The sequence below is a fragment of the Dromiciops gliroides genome, chromosome 1, assembly GCF_019393635.1.
Source record: "Dromiciops gliroides isolate mDroGli1 chromosome 1, mDroGli1.pri, whole genome shotgun sequence".
In the NCBI taxonomy this organism is placed as follows: domain Eukaryota; kingdom Metazoa; phylum Chordata; class Mammalia; order Microbiotheria; family Microbiotheriidae; genus Dromiciops; species Dromiciops gliroides.
In genome coordinates this window covers 611,102,755-611,127,136 of record NC_057861.1, presented here as the reverse complement: position 1 = coordinate 611,127,136, position 24,382 = coordinate 611,102,755, and positions in this window count along the sequence as shown.

The window sequence follows — 24,382 nt, the reverse complement described above, 5'->3', positions numbered from 1 at the left end:
TATCTAAGCGCCAGAGCCTGAGAATAAAAACAGATGAATTTCAGTCAAAGAACAAAAAGGATAATGTATAAAGACATTATGTGGAAAAAATTCAACCATCGGGTAGACTTTGTGTGAATGTGAAGAAAAAGGAGGTAAGAAAATTAAGGAAAAGACTTTAATATCCAGCTCAGTAAGGCAGTCTGCTGGTGTCACTGTCCCCGGGGCACACAGTGTTTTTGTTGGGGCTCTTTTTAATGTTTGAAAGTGGTGAGGGGGGGAAACCAAGTTGGATTTTGTGGAGGGAAAGTGATGCTTTCAAACAACTTAGGGAAGCAAAGAGAAATAAAAAGATAGTTTTTTAGGATTATATCTATTGGTCTGGAAAAGAACTAGCAGGAATTAGTGGTCAATGGAAATGTTAATAATCAAGAAATCATTAGGAGACAGTGATAGTCTATTAGAAACTCAACTTTGTAAAATAAGGGACATAAGTAGGATGGTCTTTGGGGCAGTACAGAGCAATGAAAATAGAGGCATCTTTTGGGTCACAAAACATTCACCAACAAGAATATTTACATCCCTTAGAGGATCACAGATGCAGGGTGTGAAGAGAAAGATCCTATCTATAGTCCAGCAGTTTCCAAAGTATGGTCTGGGATACCTGGGGAGTTCTCAAGACCCTTTCATGGGGTCCATGAAGTCAAAACTATTTTCAAAATAATACTAAGATGTTTTAATTTTCAATATGGTAAATATCAATAGATTTAACCTATATAAACAAAAGTTCCTTGGGTGGAATCCTCAATAAATTTTAGAAGTATGAGGGGATCCTGAGACCAAAAAGTTGGAAAACTGCTGATCTAGTATAAAACCCTCATTTCCTCATGAAAAAACTGAGACTTTGAGAAATAAAGGGATGAAAAGAGATAGTTAGGTAGTGCTATCCACTGATAGAGCACTCGGCCTGGAATCAGGAGGTCCTAAGTGCAGCCTCATACACTTAATATCTTTTGGACCTTTGACAAATCATTTAATCTCCACTGGCCTTGGTTTCCTAATCTATAACATGGGGATAATAACAACACCTACTTTACCAGGGTTTGTTGTGAGGATAAAATGACATAAGATATATATATGTATATATGTATATATATGTGTATATATGTGTATACATGTGTATGTATGTGTATATATGTGTGTGTGTGTGTGTATATATATATATATATATATATATTGGGGGGGCAGGGAAATGAGGATTAAGTGACTTGCCCAGGGTCACACAGCTAGTAAGTGTCAAGTGTCTGAGTTCAGATTTGAACTCAGGTTCTCCTGAATTCAGGGCTGGTGCTTTATCCACTGCACCACCTAGCTGCCCCCGAAATGACATAATATTTGTACAGTGCTTTTGCAAACCTGAAAGTGTTATAAAATACTAGCTATTATTAGTATAAAGGGATAAGACCATGGTCACACAGATACTAAATGACAGTGTTTGGATTCAAACCCAGATCTGTTCTCAGATCTACTGCTTTTTCCACTGTATCACATTGATTTAGGCTCAATCATTATCATGAATCCATTCTAAAGAGAAACTATGCCCTGGAAAATATTGAATTTGAGGGGCTTATACTATCATTTTCTTAATGCTATTATTATTTATTTTCCTTCATGTATAACACCTTAATTTGATATAATAATAAAAGCTGCCATTTATGTAGTGCCTACCATGTGCCAAGTACTGTGCGAAACACTTTATTATTATTATCTAATTTGATCCTCACAATAATCCTGGGAGATGGGTGATATCTTTATTACCATTTTACAGATGAGGCAACTGAGGCAAATGAATTATGTGATTTCACCTAGGGTCACACAGATATTAAATGTCTGAGGCTGAATTTGAATTTAGGTCTTCCTGACTCCAAGTCTGGTGATCATCCACTGCATCACCTAATTGTCATCTGATTCAGATAATCATCATTGTATAGTGGACGATGCTAACCCTAATAACGAAAGCAAACAAAAGACTAGAGAGAGTACAAAGGTGAGGTTCAAGGCCAGGAGAGGCCTTCCCCTCTTTGACTACTTTCCACCTATTCCATGTAGTTTGTATGTTCTATTTCTATATATATTGTCTCACTAATTAGAATGTAAGGTTCTTGAGGGCAGGGGGTATTTTTTCTTTTGTTTCCCCAGCATTTATCACAATGCTTGGTACACAGCAAGTACTTAATAAATTTTTGACTGATTGAACTAATTTCCCATTATGAGCATGAGCTATATATATATATATATATATATATATATATATATATATATATATATATAAAATGGGTCACAGAGATATGCTAGAGCCAGCTCTGTACTGATAATCAATATTTGGATAAGTAGTGAATGCTACAAATCAGGGTTTGATTTATTGTTTTGTGGATTATATAGACTTAAGAAAGTAGTGGGGAAAATATGAATAATATAGATTAATCTTAAAAGGGGGTCATACCTACATTTTCCACTCAGAAATCTGGTCATTTAATATTTATCAGCACAACCTCTGAGCCACACACCAAGATGGATCATGGTGCAACAGAGCAGATGAAGGTAAAATACAAAGGGGAAAAAGTCAGTTAAGCCAGAAAGTGTTCTGTACTGGGATCAGAAGCAATAACAGATCCACACATTCCAAGCTCCTGACATCTCAACAAGGCAATGCAGTATTTTTGGGGAATCCATGTTCATCAAGGAAGTGGCCTGCTAGAAGCAAGTAGTCACATCTAGTGAGGCCTTGAAATTCTTCTAGGGTATCATTGTTGGCCCCTTACCCTAGGTGCCATCTAGGAGGAGGAAGATGAAGTCCTCAACTGCATTTTGAAGTCCTCCCAGTTCTCTAAAATGTAACCTTGGGCTTTGTGCAGTTCTGACTAATTTAAATCCTATTCACTGGCAAGTCAAGATGTCACACTCATGATGTCATTGGTCCTCTTTATGAATGAAGGATGAACAACAGCAACAAAAATGTAACCTCCTCCTCCTTCATCTCTGATGTCTCTGATGCTTGATTTCTGGTGGAGAGCAGGGAACTTGACTCTAGGAGTAGCTGCTCAATGTATTCAGGATTATCACTTGAAAGACTACTAATAGTAGATGCCCCTAACAGGAGAGAAAAGTGGGCCCTCAAGGCAGAGATGAGAACATAGAGTTGCAGAATTAGAAGGGACCTCAGAGGTCCTGCCCCTTTGGTCTAATCTATGTTCAAAGAATGGATCTCATAATGTTACTAATAGCTCACATTTATATATTGCTGCATATAGGATATTAGTTGATCTTCAAAATAATCCTTTGATGTAGGACTCTGTATTTTTTTTTTATTTTATTGATGACCAAATTGAGGTTCAGAGAGGTTAGGTGAGTTTCCTGTGGTCACACAGGTGGTAAGTACAGGAGGCAAGATTTAGATCCCATCTCTCCTGTTTTCAAGTGCAACATACTTTCAACTCCACTTCTGCATAGTGCCTCCAGTAAGGGGTCATTTTCCCTTCACTTGAAGACCTTTAGTGACAAGGCTAGTGGGCAGCTAGGTAGCACAATGGATAGATTGAAGGACCTGGACTCAGGCAGACCTCAATTCAAATCCAGCCTCAGACACTTATTAACCAGTGACCCTGGGCAAATCACTTAACCCTGATTGGCTCAGTTTCCTCATTTGTAAAATGAGCTGGAGAAGGAATTGACAAAATCATTCCAGTATCTTTGCCAAGAAAACCCTACAAAGAGTTGGATACAATGGATATATGACCCAAAAACAAAAGCAATAAGTAACTCCCAGCCTTAGAGGCAACCTATTTCACTTTTGGTCAGCTGTAATTAATTGTCAGGAAGTCTTTCGTATATTGAACTCAAACACACCTCCTTATAAATACCTATTCATTGGTCCTAGTTGTGCACAAATGTAGAAACCCCAGTCCCTTCCCTACATACAGTAACCCTTCAGATATTCAAAGATAGTGGTCACATCTTCCTCAAAGTCTTCTCTTTTTTGGGCTAAACATTCCAGCTTAAGCTGTTTCTTTTAATCAGTCATTATAGGGTATAGTTTTAGGTCACTTTAAACATCCTAGTTTTAGGCTTCTGAATGTACATTGGTTTGTCAATTTTCTTTCTGAAGTGTGGCTCCTCAAGGTAGATATAATATGTCTCTTGACATCAACTAAGGCAGAATGTAGGGAGGTTCTCACCTGATGCTTTGGACACTGTGCCGTTGTTAATGCAGCCTCATACTGAATTAACTTTGCTGACTACTATAGCACACGACTGACCCATACTGAGGTTGTAGCATTCATTAAAATCCAAGAGCCCTTTTCACATGACCTACTTTCTAGCCATATATCCCCTATCATTTCCTTGTGCAATTGGTCTTTTTTTAAAAATTGGACTTAACTTTTATTCCTGCTAAGTATCAGTTTGTTAGTTTTAGCTTGCTATTCTAAGTTGTTGAATTTTGGGGGGATCTTGATTCTGTCATGCAATGTATTCACTCTCTTCCCCCCCAACCTTCATGTCATCCACACATGATAATATGCTATCTATGCCTTTCTCTAAGTGACTTATAAAAATATTGAAAAGAATAGGGTCAAGGATAGAGTCTTAAGGTTCTCTCCACCTCCCTCCTGGCTGATATCTATCCATTGATCATAAATTATGGGGTAACCAGATCTGAACCCTCATAACGATACTATCATCCAATCTTTCATTATTTCTCTTGTCAGTAAGAATCTCGATGATGGACATTGCCAAATACCTTGCTAACATCCAGTTAAACTATTGTGAACTCCCCAAGGTCAGGGACTGTTTTTTTGCCTTTCTTTGTATCCATAACACTTAGCAGAGTGCTTGGCACATGGTAGGTGCTTAATAAATGCTTTTTCATTTGACTTAACATTTTTTTTTGAGCTATCAGTCTGATAACTCAATCACAAGATAAAATGTTACTTTGGCAAAACTCATTCTTTTTAAAACTCTGAGGAAATAATAGGTGGGCTAATGAGAAGTAACACAAGGATTGTAGGTTGGGTAGTTTATAGCTCACAAGAGGGAAAGTGTGCATGCATATGATTCCCCAGACCTTCATGATTATGCGAAAGTATGAACAGTAGTATGGACATATAGTGGGCTACCTAACCAGCTTGAGAACAGAACTCTGGGTCTCTGCCCTCATATCTTCTTGTTCTTACTAGATAGATTCATGGGGACCAAGTGGGAGATGGAATTTAGGGGCAGCCAATCAATGGCTATCTTGGTGTGGGTTCCAGTCCTCTTCACCAGTCTTAAGGGTATTATGAATAAGAAAGTTTGCTAACTTTGCATACACAGATTAAAGTTTGCTCAGCAGACTATGATCAGGAGAGAATTGTATTTCTTGTCTACATGAAGCTGACTAAGCCAGCTATTGGTTACATAAGAATTTCCTTGTACCTGAGTGGGTCAATCAGTAGTCAAACATGGAGTTACTTCAGTCAGTTAGTACCTAGCAATAGACCAGATCTCACAGAGTCCATAGTGATTGACAGTATTTGTTTCCCTTTCTAAATGCTCAGAGTTCAGCCCCTTTAAATGATTTAGGTTAGAAGTTTGTTGAGGGCAGCAGGGTCAGTTTTGTTTCTGCCTTTTTATCCCCAACACTGTAAAAAGGCAGTCAAGAGAATATAGAAATACTTTTGACTATATGCTTACTTTCCTAATTGTAATCTCATACAAACTATCTCTCTACTTATAGAAGGCATTTTTGAGGATGATACTAGAATTGGGCGAGATTTCAGTAGAGGTAAAAGATCACTTCTTTTATAGTCAACGATTGCCCGAAAGATCTAGAGAAAACAAAATTCCAGTGTACTTATTGTTTGTTGACTATAAGAAAGTATTTGATTGATGAAACAAAATGCCACTTTCAAGGCTTTCTTCCAGCCTGGAGCTTCCCACATTTATATCCAAATCACAAGATTCCTAAAAGATGTAAATGACCTTGTTTAATAACCTTTCCATTATAACTATCAAGTGCATAAAACACAGAGATGTATGCTCACCAAAAATGCTATTGTCATTGGGTTCAGCAGAATACTAAGAGAGGAAGAATTCCTTATGGACCAGGAATTCTTAACCGTTTTTTTGCATCCTATATATCTCATTGACAGTCTGGTGAAGACTATGGACTCCGTCTCAGAATAGAGTTAGTCCTTTCACATCACAAGGTTTAAGTGTGTGGTCCCCCTGCAATCTGGAAAATCTGTGAAAAATTTTTTACCTTCCCTTTGTACCAGAGAAGAAGACTGAATTACTATGGTATTAAAAATAGAATATGTTGATATTATACAATACTATATTTATATATGTACATATATGCAATTATATATTATACATTTCTTAGTTCCTAAACATTTTCAATGTCATCTACTGGCCTTCACATGTCGTCTGCAGCTTCTCCACCCCCCAAATTCCCATTTAATTTCTTATGCCAAACATCAAAACTGTGATGGAGAAAGTTGTGATGTGGAATGGATAACTGCAATGGTTTTAAATGCATAAAAGGGTACATAAGATTACAAAGGAAACTAATTGCCTTGAAATATTATCAAAATGTTAAGAAAGACAACAACAACAAATTCATGGACCTCAGGTTAAGACACCCAGCTATAGGTGGCATCTCTAGATTCTCCTGTTTACACATGACATTTTACTGATAACATCAAGTCCTGGAATATGGCAGGGCCTCCTTCCTCTGATCTACAGTCAGTCAAAAGAATTCCTCTTTATACTTACTAACCCTGTGATGTTGGGCATGCCATTTAGGACTCTTTGGGGTCAGCTCCTCATCTTTAAAAAAAAAAGAGGCTTGGACTAGGTGACTACTAATGTCCCTAAATCTGTTATCTTGTGGTATGATTTTCTCCATCTACCCCAAGGAAAAATCGTATAAATCCTTGTTCTTTTGCCTTCAATGTAATATAAAAACTCCATTTTTTTATTTTGAGCAGTATTCATAAGCCTCAGTTGCCATTATGTTTAAGCCTCACTCTTCTCTTAGTCCCTCCTCATACTTTTATCTTCATCCTTGGTTACTTGCCTTCACTTCTATCTCAGGTAGAGATGCTGAGATCATAGACTCATCCAAGAGATTAAAAGCTAGAAGGATCCTTAGAAGTCACCCAGTACAATCTGCTCATTTTGCAGATGTGGAACTGAGCCCTGCAGAAGGCAAGGGGCTGGCTCAAGGTCACATAGATAGGAAGTAGCAGAATCAGTATTCAAACCCTAGTTCCTTGATCTAAATCCAGTATACTTTCTACATCCAAATCTGAATCCCTCATGGAATTGAGGTCACACTAATCTTTAGACACTACCTACTCCCTTTTCCCTTATAATCACAATAATAACAACAACAAAAATGATAAAATCTATTGTTTATATATAGCACCTTAAGGTTTGCAACATACTTTACATACGTCATCTCAATTGAGATCACAGGCAATTGTAACTATACTATCAGAATTCCTTCCTTGAGTCTCCCTTTCCTTCCTATCTCTCTACCTTCCCAAACCCACTTAAAGAGATTTTCCTTTTCTAGTATTTGAGGAAGTACACGTTAGCACAGGGTGGAAAGACACATCACTGAACCACAGAGGCATGTAGACAACAGGTGCAGTTTTGGTCATGAAAGCATATACTGATAATTAGTTTTCTAATATCTATACTATTGAGACCTAACATTTATATAGTAGTGACCATGTGCTAGGCACTGTGCTAAAGGCTTTACAATTATTCTCTGATTTAATCCTCACAACAACCCTGGGACGTAGGTGCTATTACTAGGCCCACATTACAGATTAAGAAACTGAGGCAAACAAATTAAGTGATTTGCCCAGGTTCATGCAGCTAGCAAACACTTAAAACTGGATTTGAATTTAGGTTTCCTGATTCCATGTCCAGCGCTCTATCCATTTCTCTCTCTCTCTCTCCCCGTCTCTCTCTCTCTCCGTCTCCCTCCTCCTCCTCCTCCTCCTCCTCCTCCTCCTCCTCCTCCTCCTTCTTCTTCTTCTTCTTCTTCTTCTTCTTCTTCTTCTTCTTCTTCTTCTTCTTCTTCTTCTTCTTCTTCTTCTTCTTCTTCTTCTTCTTCTTCTTCTTTCCCTTCCTCTCCTTCTCTCTCCCTTTCTCTCTCTCTCTTGCCCCCATACATACACAAACATATATGCACATATACATATATATGTTTATATATCATATGTGGGTATTTATGTATATTTTTAATACCATCCATAATATCTAATACATTTCATCCTGCCAAGGCTGCATGTATTCAGCATGCTTGAGTAGAGGAAAATGATGCACTTATAGTTGATATTTGAGATGAGTTTATTATGATTCTGTGGACATGAAACATTTAGTGTAGGCAGCGAAGAGAAGGGGTCATGTAGCATGTCATGTCCTGGCAGTTAGACAGTGCTGTTGGATGATACAGAGACCCCATGTGTGGTGCCCTTTTGTCTTAACATATTCTCCTACCTGTTTAGGCAGGATAGCCAGGAGGCTGTGTATGGATGGGTTGCCTAAGAGCATCTGCTGTCCTAATCTCCAGGTTGCTTTGCTTCCCTGAGTTCAAGGAATCAACCACTAAGAAGCTAATTTGCAGAGAGATCAGAACTCTTTGTTTTTCAGACCGGCATTCAAGGACACTACCTTTTCCACACTGGTGGCTGACAAATAGAAATCTCATAGGCATCTTAAACTCAACAAGTCCAAAACACTCTTCTAATCTCTACCTGCTGACAAACTTACACATTTCTAATTGTATTGCCAGGCACCAAGATTCTGAAACCACGGGGCAGCTAGGTGGTGCAGTAGATAAAGAACCGGCCCTGGATTCAGGAGGACCTGAGTTCAAATCTGGCCTCAGACACTTGACACTTACTAGCTGTGTGACCCTGGGCAAGTCACTTAACCCCCATTGCCCTGCCAAAAAAAAAAAACAAAGTAAAAAAGATTCTGAAACCATGGAATCATTGTCTATTCCTCCTTCTCACTCACTCCTCACATCCATTCAGTCCCCAAGTCTTACTGATTTTGCTTACAAAATTTGTGTCAAATCAGTCACCCCCCCCCTTTTATACTCCCGGGATTACCACCCTAGTTCAGGACCTCATTTACCTCTCATATGAATACTGCAATAGTCTGTCTGTCTGTCTGTCTGTCTGTCTGTCTGTCTGTCTGTCTCCAGCTTCTATCATAATAAATTCCTTTGTTTGACTTTTAGAGGACTTCCTTATCTGATTCCAATCTACCTTTCTAGACTTATTTCAGATAATTTTTTCATACCCATGCGTACTAGCCAAGCTGGCCTACTTTCTTTCCCCCATATATGGCATTTAATCTCCTGACTCTATACTTTTGCATTGACTGTCCCCTAAGGGAATGCATTCCTTCCTTACCTCTGCCTCAGAATTCTTCAGCTTCCTTAAGAGCTAGCTTAAATGTCATCTTCTATAGGGTGCCTATTCAGGTTCTCCCCAGTTACTAGTGCCCCTGTCCCCCTCCAAATACTTTGTATATGTCATCTGTCTATATGTGTGTATGTATGTATATATGCATCTACCCATGCATCCATGCATCCATTCTTCCATCCATCCATCTATCCATCCATCCATCCATCCATCCATCCATCATCCATCCATCCATCCACCATCCATCCATCCATCCATCCATCCATCCATCCATCTATCCATCTATCTATCTGTCTATTTATCTATCTATCTGTCTGTTGTTTCCCCCGATAGAAGATAAACTTGTTGAGGGTAGGGATTAGTTTTGTCTTTGTATCTCTAGTGTCTAGCACAGTGTCTGGCATATCGTAGGCACTGAATAAGTTTCTGCTGCATTGAATTCACCTGAATCATTGCCAGTTTCTTTTGTGGGAAAAAGCTGGGAAGACAACAACTGGAGAGACAGAAAGTGATCAGAGGGGGTGAAAGAAAAGACAATACTTGGGAGCATGCAGTGAAGTCTGGAGGTTGAATTGTTTGGGGAAAAGGCTTGTTATTTGCTTTCAACTCTGGCTTCCAGGAACAATGTGCAGGCTAAGTACCAATCTGAATTAATATAATATATAACAAATATGTGGTACATCTTAATTTAGAGTGATATAATATATAGCACAACATGCACACTATACAGAGACTTGTTCTTTAAAAGCCAGTAGGAAAAATCTGCACACTAACATCTATTCCTCAAATTTCTGTAATTCTTTTTCTCATTAAGATATTTTATGCCTGTAATCTATTGTTGAACAGTAATACCTATTTGCCATACTAATACCTAGAGTCCTAAAAGTGTTCCTAAATTTATTTTTTATTGGCATCCAGAATCTTTCCTGACAATACAAATTTTAATATATATTCTAGTACATATGAATCAATTCCTCTGACAACACCCTTTACACTGTTTGCTTAATTTCTGGTTGGTAAGATGTGCAGCTCGCTTATGCCTCACCATGCCCCTCTTCATTGTCCTTTATGTGAACCTTAACTTTATTTTTTGGTGTCTGTGTTGTTCCATGACTTGAAGCCATCTATCATCAGAGGAATATTGTTGTTAAAGAAGGGTCTTTGTTTCAGAGAGAAGCTTAGAGTGATATAAAGCATGAAAAATTTCCAAAGATGATCTAATTGTTTCCCCTCTCTTCATCTTTGGGTCCAGCTCATTGCCTATTTCCATAGTCTAAGATTTTATATATATATATATATATATATACACATATACATATATATATAAATATATTTTAAAAATATATCAATATATAACCTTAGACTATGGAAATAGGCAATGAGCCTATATATATATATATATATATATATATATATACACACACACACACATGTATGTATGCATGAATGTATGTATGTATACATGCATTGATGGACTGACTCTGTAGGTTGTCAAATTGCCTCCTTAGCTTGGATAAAGGATCTTCTTCATCCACTTGATTTTTCCTGTGAAGGTAGTTAAGCTGAGCTCTTTTGAATGATTAGACATCTCATTTAGAAGGCTCCACATTATTTCAGGGCTTGATGCAGTAAGTACAATGTCACCTAATAATAATTATAATAGATAGCATTTATACGGTGCTTTACATTTTACAAAGCACTTTATGAATATTATCTCATTTGATCTTTACAACAGCTCTGGGAAGTAGGTGATATTATTATCCCCATTTTACAGATAGGAGAACTGAGGGTTAGAGAGGTTAAGTCACTTGCCCAGAGTCACATAACAAGTAAGTATGTGAGATAGGATTTGAACTCACATCTTCCTGACTCCAGATTTAGGTGCTCTCTTGTTCCTTACACTCAATAAGTTGACTGTTCTTATTGATTCTACTTAGGCAATATCTTTTTCTTCTATCTTTTCTTTTCCATTCCCACTGCTACAATTCTATTTCAGGATCTCATTACCTTTCATTTGATTATTGAAACAGCTTTCTTTTAGTCTTTCTACCCCATCCCCTTCAATCCACTCTACATGCTGCTTTGAGATGAATCTTTCTCATGCATATCCTTAGTCATATCACTCCAATGCTCACAAAATTTGATTGATTCTCCATTGCCTAGCAAATAAAATTCAAGTGCTTTAGCCTAATATTCAGGTTCCCTACAATAAGGCTTCTTCTGGCTACTTCCCAGTCTTATATGCACTTTATTCACCTTCACATACCTTATGCAACCATAAACTTTGTTATTTATAATCCTTCAAAAATATTGTTTGATTGGAATTCAGTGCAACAAATATTAAGACCCTGTTATATAAAAAATATTATGATAGAAGCTGGAGAAACAAAATGACAAAGCAACAATAATTTCTGTCCTAAAAGAGCTTATATTTTACTGGAGGGGTTGCATAATATGGGTAAGAGCAAATCAATAAAAGTATATACAAAGAAATTTAAATGTGGTAGGAGGGGAAGAAAGAAAGAGAGAGACAGAGAGAGACAAAGACAAAGAAACAGAGAGACAGAGACTGAGAGACAGAGAGACAGAGACTGAGAGCCAGAGCCAGAGCCAGAGAGAGAAATCCAGAGCCAGAGAAGAAAGAGACAGAGACAGACAGAGACAGACACTGGCAGAGGGAGAGAGACAGAGACAGACAGAGACAGAGCAACAGAGGAGAGATAGAGACAGACAGAGCAACAGACAGGTAGAGACAGGGACAGAAAGAGACAAAGAAAGAGACAGAGAGAGACAGAGACAGTGACAGAGGAGAGACTGACAGACAGACAGAGACAGAGAAAGAGACAGAGAAGATCTTAATAGGAGGGAGTCTGAAAAGCCCTCATGTAAAAGGTACAACCTGATACTTCACCTTTGTTCCTTTGTTGATAACAGTTCTTTATAGTCCTGGAATACAATCCGCATTGCCCACTTTCCCCTCTTCCTCAATTTTTGGCCCTTGTTGGAATCCTAGACATTGTTTCGAGGCCCAGATCAAATGCCATTTCTTCCAAGAAATCTTCCCTAATTACCGCTCCCTCAAGTCAGAAGTGTTCCCTTCTTCCTCTGATTTTTAATGGGACTTTGTATGTCTCATTATATCCTTTTTAGCTTTTCAATTTTTTAAAAAATTAGATATTGCTTTAAAAATTGAACAAAAATTGATTTTCTATTCCACCTTACATTCCATTTTACCTTGTATTATGATTATTTGAATTCCTATCTTATTGTCCTTACTAGACCATAAGTTCCTTGCGACCATGCTTTATTTATCTTTATAGCTCCCTCAGTGTATAGTAAAGAGTCTTGTAATGAGGGTAGGCACTCACATAAATATTATTTAAATTCAATAAAATTGAAAATGTTACATTGGAAAGAAGATGATATGATTCTAAGTGAAAATGGAATTCAGGAAAAAAAAAGAAACAAAATCATTGGATCAGGGCCCACCATAGGAAATGTTTTTGAGTAGCCAAATTATGGTTTCAATGTCCTTAGCTGTCCCCTCCCCCCTCCTATTCTCTTTTATAATCAGTCAATCAACATGCATTAATTAAGCACCAGCTATGTTTGAGGCTCTGTGCATAATTCTGGGGAATCCAAAGACAACTCTTAATGTTGCCCCTTTCCTCACTTCACAGGCTCTAGTACCCTTACACACACACACACACACACACACACACACACACACACACACACAGACTCTGTCTCTGGATCTCTATCTCTTTCTGTCTCTCTATTTCTCTCTGTGTGTCTGTCTGTCTCTCTCCCTTTCACCATTCTTTCTCTCTATGCACTCCCTTAGAAAGAGCTGAAAACTTCCTCACACTTCCTTCAGTGTCTCAAGGATCAATGATTTCATTGGTGTGGGTTCTCCTTTCACTGATGCAGATCACAACTCCTTTCCGCCTTATTAGACAGTTTTCATGAATTGCTGTAGCAGAAGAAATTCATCCCCTGGCAGTTAGCTTTCTAGTGGTGAGTCTTTCTAATCTTGGGCTGGCTCATCTTCCTTGAAAAGACATATATTCTTACTCAATGCCTTTCCAGCTTAATGGTGCCTGACAGAGCCTCTTCTCTGCTGGCAAAACCTTTGAAAACCCAAGATCACCTCCATGCCACACAATGAGACCTAGAGCTTTGGTGGAGTAAACTAATTAGTACTAAGGTATAAACAGGTGATGGCTGATTAGGCTAATGTGCTACTTCTCTCTGGGGTATTTATATTTCAACCAGGGCTAGAAGCTTTAGGCCTAACGAATATAATTCTAATTGTGGAATATCAGGCCTAAATAGAGCCCTCTGGGGAATGTGAAGGCAGAGAGGTAGCCAGTAGATAGGGTGCTGGGCCTGGGGTCAGGAAACTCTGAAGGCCTGAAACACATACTAGCTGTGTGAGCCTGGGCTAGTCATTTACCTTTTGTGTGCCTCAGTTTCCTTACCTGTAAAATGGGAATAATAATAACACCTACTTCCCAGGGTTGTTGAAAGGACCAAATGAGATGGTAATTTTAAAGTGCTTAGCACACTGAGTAGCATGAAGTTAAGTGCTGTATAAATGTTAGCTATATTATTATTATTAATTAATCTTTTCAAAGAAGATTCTATCTAGAGTTATTCTATATACTAAAAAGGTGTGCCTTTTGTTTCTTTTTGTTTATGGTAGAGAACATAGAACCCATTCTTATGGTCCTATTCATCACAATTGTAATTTGGTTTTTAAAATGAAGAGTGACTGAAAGTTGGCTTTTTTTTTTTCCTCATGCAATTCAGCACTCATACCTATATTGTTTAAATCTTGTTTGCACTGTATTTTTATTCTTCCCCAAATAGCATTTCCAGCCCTTGAGACAGCTAATTAGACAAGCAGAAAGGGTGGCAGGTTGATTTATTGTGACTACAGTGTTTAAAATTTTTCTTTCAGCGAGAAACATTGCTTTTTTAGGTAGACTACAAGGACAAAGCGGTCAGTTTGGTGTCAGATGAGACTATAGATTTTTTTCCCTTCCCTTTTCTTTTTTTTTTTTAATGAGGATCCTGGATATCTTTTCTAAGATTAGCCATATCTTCTGTGTTTTCCCTCTTCTTATCATTCTCCACCCCCCCCCTTCCCTGAAATTGGTTATTTCCAAGATATCTTCTTAAAGCTGTCAATTCCCAATTTTCTCTGACTTCATTATTTCATACTTGCCTCTTATCCCAGTTTCTTTTGGTTCCAACTGTGTTGTGTTCCGGTTTGTAAGCATTTATCCTAGGCAGCCTGGGGATGCTTCTCTCCTGATGGGTTGTTCTCTGCCTCACCAATGTTTTGCATTCCCATTTAAAATCAGCAGAAGTTTAAAAAATAAGGAAAAATAAGGGGAAAAAAGAAAGCAAAAAAGAGGAGGTCATGCTTTTCACCAGACATATCAATGAAAGTCCCAGGTTCCAAGGGCCTTTAGCCATTGATTAACAGATTCCATATTTCATCAATATCCCTCTGGATTTTTTTAAAAAAATGATTACAACAGGTTTGTGAAAATGGAGTTTCTTCTGCATGCTGATGATTAGCTGCTGAATGGATTAAGTGGTTAAGTCTCTTAGACTCAAGCCTCGGGTGGCTGCAGAGGGGCCCCCACGCTCATCATCGCTTTTGTTGTGTTCAGTGTTGCTCCATATCTAGATTCCTAGCTGTAATCAGCCTTGCTTTGGGCTCAGCCTAAGAGTCACTTTGGTGCCTGTGAAGGAGGCAGCTGTTGTGACTTCAAGTAGATCTAGAGGCTGATTCTTGGCTTTCATCACATCATAAAAGCTCTGACAATTAATTTCTTCTGTTACTCTTTCAACCACAGCTCCTCCACATTAGTCACCTTTTTGGACAGAAGCCATTTGATGGCTTCTGAGTTATTTTCTCATCAAGTTTATGATGGGAATTACCTGACTGTCGGTAGCTTTGTCTTATAGCTCTTTCAGCAAGTGGATTCTTGCTAGGATCTCAACAATACCATAAAGTGTTCTAAAGAATGATCCTTGAATATGGTGACCGTATTTATGTCCTAGGTTTTATAATGGTTCTAATTTCTAGTCACAGAATAGTGGGGGGTTGTATCTACATAGAATATGGCATATGACATCATCTGCCACCAGAATGTCATTTATTCTACTATTTCATATATTTGCAAATATTTGATAAATGAACAAAGTCAGTAAATATTTAAATCAGGGTTGTTAACATGAGGTCTGTGAACTTGTCCTAAAAATAGATTGATAACTGTATTTCAATATAATTGCTTTCTTTTATAGCTCTACTTTATGCATTTAAAGACATTCTTTGATAGGCAGCTAGGTGTAGCAGTGGATAAAGCACAAGCCCAGGATTCAGGAGGATATGAGTTCAAATTTGGTCTCAGACACTTGACAGTTACTAGCTGTGTGACCCTGGGCAAGTCACTTAACCCTGATTGCACTGCCTAAAAAGTAAGTAAGTAAATAAATAAATAAATAACATTCTTTGTGTGAATAAGTCATTTTGACTATTATGAATACCCAAATTATATATAAAGGATATATGAATAAAGATGCTATCCAGAGAAAGACAGAACTGATAAATAGATATATAGAATAATTTCATATATGTGTGAGCACATATACACACACATACCTATTAGTGTCTAATGGTAGCCATCTCTAGAGCAGGAGATGGGGGAAGGAAGAAAAAAAGGAAAAAAGAAAAAGAAATTACATGATAACTTTACTATATATTTAAATATATAGTATAGAATAGCAAATTGCACATTATACGTTTGCAATGTCATGTGCAATCATCTTTTTATTATACTATGTTATGGAAGTGCTTATTTTATTCTATAAATTAGAAATCAAATAAATTTAAAAAATAAAGCCAAGGACTCCTGACTACTAAAAAAAATTAATAAAAAAACCCATTCTAAGAAGGCTTTACCAAAATGCTATTGAGTCCATAAAACAAAGCAAGTTAAGAACCCCTGGCTTAAATTTTAAAAGTATTTTTGGATTAGATCTGTGATTTCATCTGTTTAGGGAGCTCTTTCTATCAATGGGGATGGTAATATCCTTTACAGCTTAGTCTCAGAATATTACTTGAGGCACTGAGAGTTTAAGTGTCCTGTCCAAGGTCACAGAGCCAATATGTGTCAGAGACGGGGCTTGAACTCATTATTTTCTCTCTGAAATCTGCTTTCTATTCATTGTGTCATAGCTACCTCAACTTAAAAGATGTATGCCACAAAAAGAGGCTCATGCTAACATGTATTATTTATGTCTATTGACAATGACTGATCTACATTGCTAGGGGAAGTTTCCTCACTAGTATTTCATGATTTCACTGATCTGGACCAAAAAAATAGCTATATATTAAGTGTGTATGCTTGTGGTAGCATGATTCTGGTTATCTAAGCTGAGAAAAACCATACTTATAATAACCTGTATAGTACGGTAAGGAGCAGCTAGGTGGCACAGTGTATAGAGTATCAAGTCTTAAGTTAGGAAGACTCATCTTCTTGAATTCAAATCTAGATTCAGACACTTACTAGCTATGTAACCCTGAACAAGTCACTTAACCCTGCCTATTTCAGATACTCATCCATAAAATGAACAAGCTGGAGAAGGAAATGGCAAACTACTCTAGTGTTTTGCCAGAAAAACCCCAAATGGGGTCAATGGAGAGTCAGACATAACTGAAAAACGACTGAGTAACAACAACAGTAAGGTAAGCTGAAAAATGGTTATAACAGGAGGTGATAAAAATGGTGAATACCTGTATTTCTAGCAAGTAGTCTAAGGTGTTACTTGGATTACTTTTATAAATAATTACTTTGCTTCTAACTAAAAATCTTAGAAAAGTTGGAAGCTATTTAATTGTGCAACATTATTTGTCCCTAGCATCAAAATGAGCATAAAGGGCAAGAGAAGAAATGAAAATAAATATACAAATCAGCAAGTAGTCTTTTGTCAAAGCACTTGTCATGATTTGTGCTCCTGAACAGTCAGTTTCTCTGGCTATGAAGTCACCTGCAACTTTACCAGATGGTGACCCAAAAGGCAATGTGAAGAGACTCAGGGGTAGACTTGTCACCAATAATGATTGGGGCATAAGATATACTCAAAGAAAAGAAAATGGGATGGTCACATAGCAAAAGCAAGAGAGAATCTGGGCATGGTGGTGGGGTATAGATCTGTAATCCTTCTACTGGGGGTGGCTAGGCCTGGAAGATCTCTTGAGTGTCAGAGCTCTGAACTGCAGTGGTCTAAGTTGAGCAGGTGTCTCACTAAGTTTAGCATTTATATGGTTATCTTTTCCCAGCAGCAGTGACCACCAGATTGCCTAAGGAGGAAAGAACTAGCCTTGGGTGTAAATGAACCAGGTCAAAAGTCCTGAAGATCAGATTGGGACTGGGTCTTTGGGTAGCCCTATACTGCAAGCTGAAAGAAAGAAAGAAAGAAAGAAAGAAAGAAAGAAAGAAAGAAAGAAAGAAAGAAAGAAAGAAAGAAAGAAAGAAAGAAAGGAGGAAAGAAAGAGAAAGAAGGAAAGAAAGAAAGAAAGAAAGAAAGAGAAAGAAGGAAAGAAAGAAAGAAAGAAAGAAAGGAGGAAAGAAAGAGAAAGAAGGAAAGAAGGAAAAGAAGCAAGGAATAATAGCTGAAAAACTAATTAAAGGAATTATAAATGATTGAAAAAGTATTTACTCTGTGCCAAACATTATGCTAAATGCTGGAGAAACAAAGAAAAAATTAAGGATCTCTGCCCTTAAGAACCTACATTCTAATTGGGTAGGCAAGATGTATAGGGAGTGGTTGCTAGGGAGGGATAGTTTCATTTGGGAAAAATGACAGGAATGTTGAGTGGAGCCATAAGAAGTACCAATGGCAATTTTAATTTAATTATGGGCAGTGGAGGGTAGCCAAGTGGCAGGCTAGCTGGCCAAAATATGATCCTTTAGTAAAGTGAAGCATGGCTGGAGCTCACCTAGATAGAATGAGCCATGTGTTGTTTTCACCAATGAAGACAGGGGCTGATGTCCTAATGCCCCCATTAAAGGTAAAAAGAAGAGGAATACCTTTAGCAACAAAGAATAGATCCTCTAACATGGATTTATGGGAGAAAATGAACAAGAATCACACAGGATAAAAAGGCATGGATAAAGTGTATGAAGTATCCATAATGGCATCATGAATCCATTGAAATATTGGAGTGTGGTATCTTTGAAGCTTGGGCCTAGTAATGGTTGTGTGTTTATATGTTTTTAATGATGAAAATAGACAAATGGCTATCAGGCCATCCCATTTATAATGGACACTTCATCATTGTTTTAGTCAGCCATGCCTTTTTCTATTGCTACTCACTTCAACAAGCTCCAGGTATGTGCTTTTCCCTTTCACATAGTGCCATAAAAATTAAGTGGAAAGTAAAGAGGGAGGAGAAGATCTAAGCCATTGCCTGATTCTCATTAAGTTTGCTTGGCTTTCTTTTAGGCCTTAGGTATATGATTTGACTAGTGTTCCCATTTAATCTCCTCTAGCTTTCACTGAGAAAAAGTGCTATGATAAGCCAATTACTCTTAAAATGATAATGAGGGATATTGGATGGATATGTTTTCCTTGAAGGAGTCACAGCATTTTTGTAAGGGGTTCTTAGAAACAAAATGAATTAAATGAAAGGAAGGAATTTGGAATAATTGATACATAATTGAGCTATGGTAACAGGGTCAGGAAGGCATCTAGGTAGTGCAGTGGATAAAGTGTGGGACCTAAAGTCAAGGAATATTTATCTTCCCAAGTTCAAATCTGATCTCAGAGACTTACCAACTGTGTGACCCTGGGCAAGTCACTTAATCCTGTTTGCCTCAGTTCCTCATCTGTAAAGTAAGCTGGAGAAGGAAATGACAAACTATTCCAGTATCTTTACCAAGAAAACTCCCAAATGGAATATTGAGGAGTTATACATGATTGAAACAACTGAATGACAAAATGGGGCAGGATGGGGGCTATTTATGGCACTACTCAAATAACACTATATATGTGAACATATATTCTGATTTCACAAAAAGACTGACTCTAGAAAAGATCATAGAAAACTTGAAAGGGAAGATTATTACAACTTCCTGAAGCATCCAACTTATTCCAAGGCACTATCTTGTATTCTGGAATGTTATTTCTCAATAAACATTAAAGTATAGACATGGAAATGTGGGAACATTCCCAGATATGCTCAAAGTATATGAAGGAAGAAGCAGGCCAGTTACTTTGAGTATCTTTTGCATACACTGAAGGTTGCTGTTTGAGACTAATGCACTCAAATGTACAGGTAAATTGTAATTAAATTGCTTATTCAGTTCTATAATGTTTGCTGCCCTTGGTTTAATTAAAATATACTTCTGTGACTTTTGGGAGCAGACACAGCAGCCAAATAGAGATTTTATAACAGTGAGAATGAGGAACAAGGCAATGTACTTTAACAGGCCTATAAATCCCTTATTCTTCATGACCAATTAGCTTGTGTACCAATCCTTAACCATCTCCAGGTCATTTCTAATGCAGCATTTGGTGCTCCATGGGGAGTTTCTTCTAGCACTTCTACAACTACTGCCAGACCTACAGAAACAGGGAACATTAATTTATATTCTTGACAAAGATGGCATATTTAGAAACTGGAGGTATAAACAACCATAAGAACTTAAGACTCAGTTTAGGAAACATAGACATTATATTTTGCAGGCATATACACAGATCATCATTAGACTTGTTCCTTTGAGAATACTACTTAAGACTTTGGGGAACCAACGTGGCATAATAAGGGAGGAAAACATCTGAATTCTCTCAAATTTACCTCCAAAAGCCCATAAAATAACCTCTCAAAACAAATTCTGGAATAGCAGAACCAAAAAAACCCAGGGTGAGGCAATTTCCAGGGTAAGACAACTTAGAAGCTCAGCAGGAAAGGTCTATCACACTCAGGTAGAAGGGGAGCATGGTTCAGGGAAAGCAGTGATTGGCAGGAAGCAGTGCTCTAGCAATCCACTGGGAAGCCCTGAGCCCTGGATCAGGTCAGTGAACAAGGCCTTGTGGCCCTGGTACAGAGCTGGGGGAGTACCTGCACAGTACTAGCCAAGCAGCCAGGGCCCATAGACTATGGCACTAGAAGTTTGGGACAGTGTCCCCTTCACCCCAGGAATAGAGCTCAACTTTAAAAGTACTGAAATAGGGGGCACCTAGGTGGCACAGTGGATAAAGCACTGGCTCTGGATTTAGGAGTACCTGAGTTCAAATCTGGCCTCAGACACTTGACACTTATGAGCTGTGTGACCCTGGGCAAGTCACTTAACCCACATTGCTCTGAAAAAAAAAAAGTAATGAAATAGGCTAGGGAACAAAAAAGCAAATAAAACAACAGAAAAAGAAGCTGACCATAGAAAATTGTTAAAGTAACAGAGCAGCTCAAACCATAAACTCAGAAGAGGACAATAATATAATAATGCCTACATGTAAAGCCTCAAAGAAAAATGTGAATTGGTCTTGGTCCCAAAAATAATTCTTAGGGGGCAGGTAGGTGGTGCAGTGGATAAAGCACTGGCCCTGGATTCAGGAGGACCTGAGTTCAAATCCGACCTTATACACTTGACACTTACTAGCTGTGTGACCCTGGGCAAGTCACTTAACCCCCATTGACCTGCAGAAAAAAAATAAAAAAGAATTCTTAGAAGAGCTCAAAAATTACTTTGAAAAGTCAAGTAAGAGAGGTAGAAGAAAAATTGGAAAAAGAAATGAGAGTGCTATGGAAGAATCACAAAAGAGTCATTAGCTTGACAAAGAAAGGACAAAAATGGAAAAAAGACATACAAAAATTTGCTAAAGAAAACAACCCCTGAAAAAGTAGAATTGGCCAAATAGAAAAGGAGGTACAAAAAAAATTCATGAAAGAAAACAACTGCTTAAAAAGTAGACCTGGACAAGTGGAAGCAAATGACTCCATAAGACATGAAGAATCAAAATTTTAAAAAATGAAAAAAAGAAGAAAATGTGAAATATATCATTGGAAAAAGAACTGGCCTGGAAAACATATCTAGAAGAGATAATTAGATAATTTAATAATTCTTGGACTACCAGGACCTGGACATCATACTTCAAGAAATCACGAAGGAAACTTTTCCTGATATCCTAGAACCAGATAGCAAAATAGATATTAAAAGAATACACTGATCACTTCCTGAAAGAGATCCCAAAATGAACCCCAAAATGAAATTATAGCCAAATTCTATTGCTAGTAGCCAGAAAGAAACAATTCAACTATCAAGGAGCTACAGTAAGGATTACACAGGATTTTGAAGCTTCTACATTAATGGATTGGAAAACATGGAATATGATATCCTGGAAGATATGATTATAACTAAGAATCACCTAACCAGCAAAAATAGGCACAATCCTTCAGGAGGGAAAATGATCAATCAATGAAATAGAGGGCTTTCAAGTAGTCCTGATGAAAGGACAAGATTTGAACAAAAATTTGATTTTCAGATATGAGACTCAAGAGAAGCATAAAAAGGTTAAAAGAGGCTAAGCTGTTTATATCCCTACATGAGAAAATGATACTTATAAATCTTAAGAACTTGTCATAATTAGGGTAGTTGAAGGAGTATGTATAGACAGAGGTTGAGGGTATAAAGTGACTTTGCTGGGATAAAAAAAATTAAGGGGTGAGAAAGAAGATTACACTGGGAGTAGAAGGAAGGAAAAGGTAGAATGGGTCAAATTGTCTCACATGAACAGGTATAAGAGGCTTAAAAAAGGGAAAAGGACCCACTTGACCAAAAATATTTATAGCTGCTCTTTTTGTGGTGGCAAGGAATTGGAAATTGAGGGGTTGCCCATCAATTGGGGAATGGCTGAACATATTGTGGCATATGAATGTAATGGAATTCTATTGTGCTGTAAGAAACGATGAGCCACAGGAGTTCAGAGAAACCTGGAAGGACTTACTTGCAAGAACTGATACTGAGTGAAATGAGCAGAACCAGGAGAACATTGTACACAGTATCATCAACATTATGCATTGATCAACTGTGATAGACTTGATTCTCCTCAGCAATACAATGGTACAAGATAGTTCCAAAGGACTCATAATGGAAAATGCTCTCCAAATCCAGAAAAAAAAGAACTGTGGAATAGGGATGCAGATTGAACCATACTATTTCTTTTGTTTTTGGTGCTGTTTTTCTTTTTTGAGGTTTTTCCTTTTTGCTCTAATTCTTCTTTCACAGCATGACTAATGTAGAAATATGTTTAATATTTTTGTACATAAATAACATATCAGATTACTTGCTGTCTTGGGGAGGGGGAAGGGAGGGAAGGTAGGGAGAACAATTTGAAACTAGAAATCTTAAAAAAAATAAATGTTGAAAACTATCTCTACATGTACCTGGAAAATAATAAAATACTTTTATAATTTTTTTTAAAAAGAAAAGATACAAGAAACCTATTATAGTGGAGGGGAACATGGAGGGGTGGGCATCACTTGAAACTTACATTCATCAGAATTGTCTCAAAGAGGGAATAACATATAAAATCAGCTGGGTATATAAAATTTGCTTACCCTATAGGAAAATAGTAGGGGGGGGATTTTAAAAAGGGGAGGGAAATTGACAGAAGGGAGGGCAGGTTGGGGAAGGGAGGCATCAGAGCAAAACACTGGTGAGGAGGGACAGGGTGAGAAAAGAGAGAAGAATAAACTGGAGGAAAAGTAGGATGGAGAGAAATACACAGTAATCTAGCTGTGAATGTGAATGGGATGAACTCACCCACAAAATCAAAGCTGATAGCAGAGTAGATTACAAACCAGAATAGATTTTAAAAAGTGTTGTTTATAAGAAACACACTTGAAGCAGAGAGACACATGCAGAATAAAGGTAAGGGGCTGGAGCAGAATCTATTATGCTCCAGAAAAAGTAAAAAAAAAAAAAGCAGAAGTAGGTATCATGATCTCAGAAAAAGCAAAAGAAAAACATCTAATTAAAAGAGAAAAAGAAGGAAACTACATCTTGCTAAAGGGTACCATAGATAATATTTTACATAACTGCACATATATAATTTATGTCTGATTGTTTATTACCTCAGGGAAGGGAGAGGGGAGGAAGGGAAGGAGAGATACAATTTGGAACTCAAAACTTTAAATTGAATTGTTTTTATTATTAAAAAATAAAAGGTACCATGGACAATGAAGTAATAATTATACTAAACATATATGCACCAAGTGGTATAGCATCCACATAAATCTGCATTTTTACACATTACCTGCAAAGCCCAACAACAAGAGATAAAAATCCATTTAAAATAACTGTAGACAATATAAAATATTTGGGAATCTGCCTGAGAAGACAAGCTCAGGAATCCTATGAATGCAATTACAAAACACTTTTCACTCAAATAAAGTCTGATCTAAACAAGTGGAAAATTATCAGTTGCTCATGGGTAGGCCAAGCCAATAGAATAAAAATGTCAATTCTACCTACATTGTTTTCCTAATTCAGTGCCATATCAATTAAACTAGCAAAAATTATCTTATGGAGCTAGAAATTATAATAACAAAATTCATCTGGAAGAACAAAAGGTCACAAATATCAAGCGAATTATTGAAAAAAATATGAAGGAAGGTGGCCTAGCTATACCAGATCTCTCTCTCTCGTTTTTTTTTTTTTTTTTTTTTTGCCAGGGCAATGGGGGTTGAGTGACTTGCCTAAGGTCACACAGCTAGTAAGTGTCAAGTGTCCGAGGCCGGATTTGAACTCAGGTACTCCTGAATCCAGGGCCAGTGCTCTATCCACTGTGCTATCTAGCTGCCCCTATACCAGATCTCGAAAGAGGTAATTATA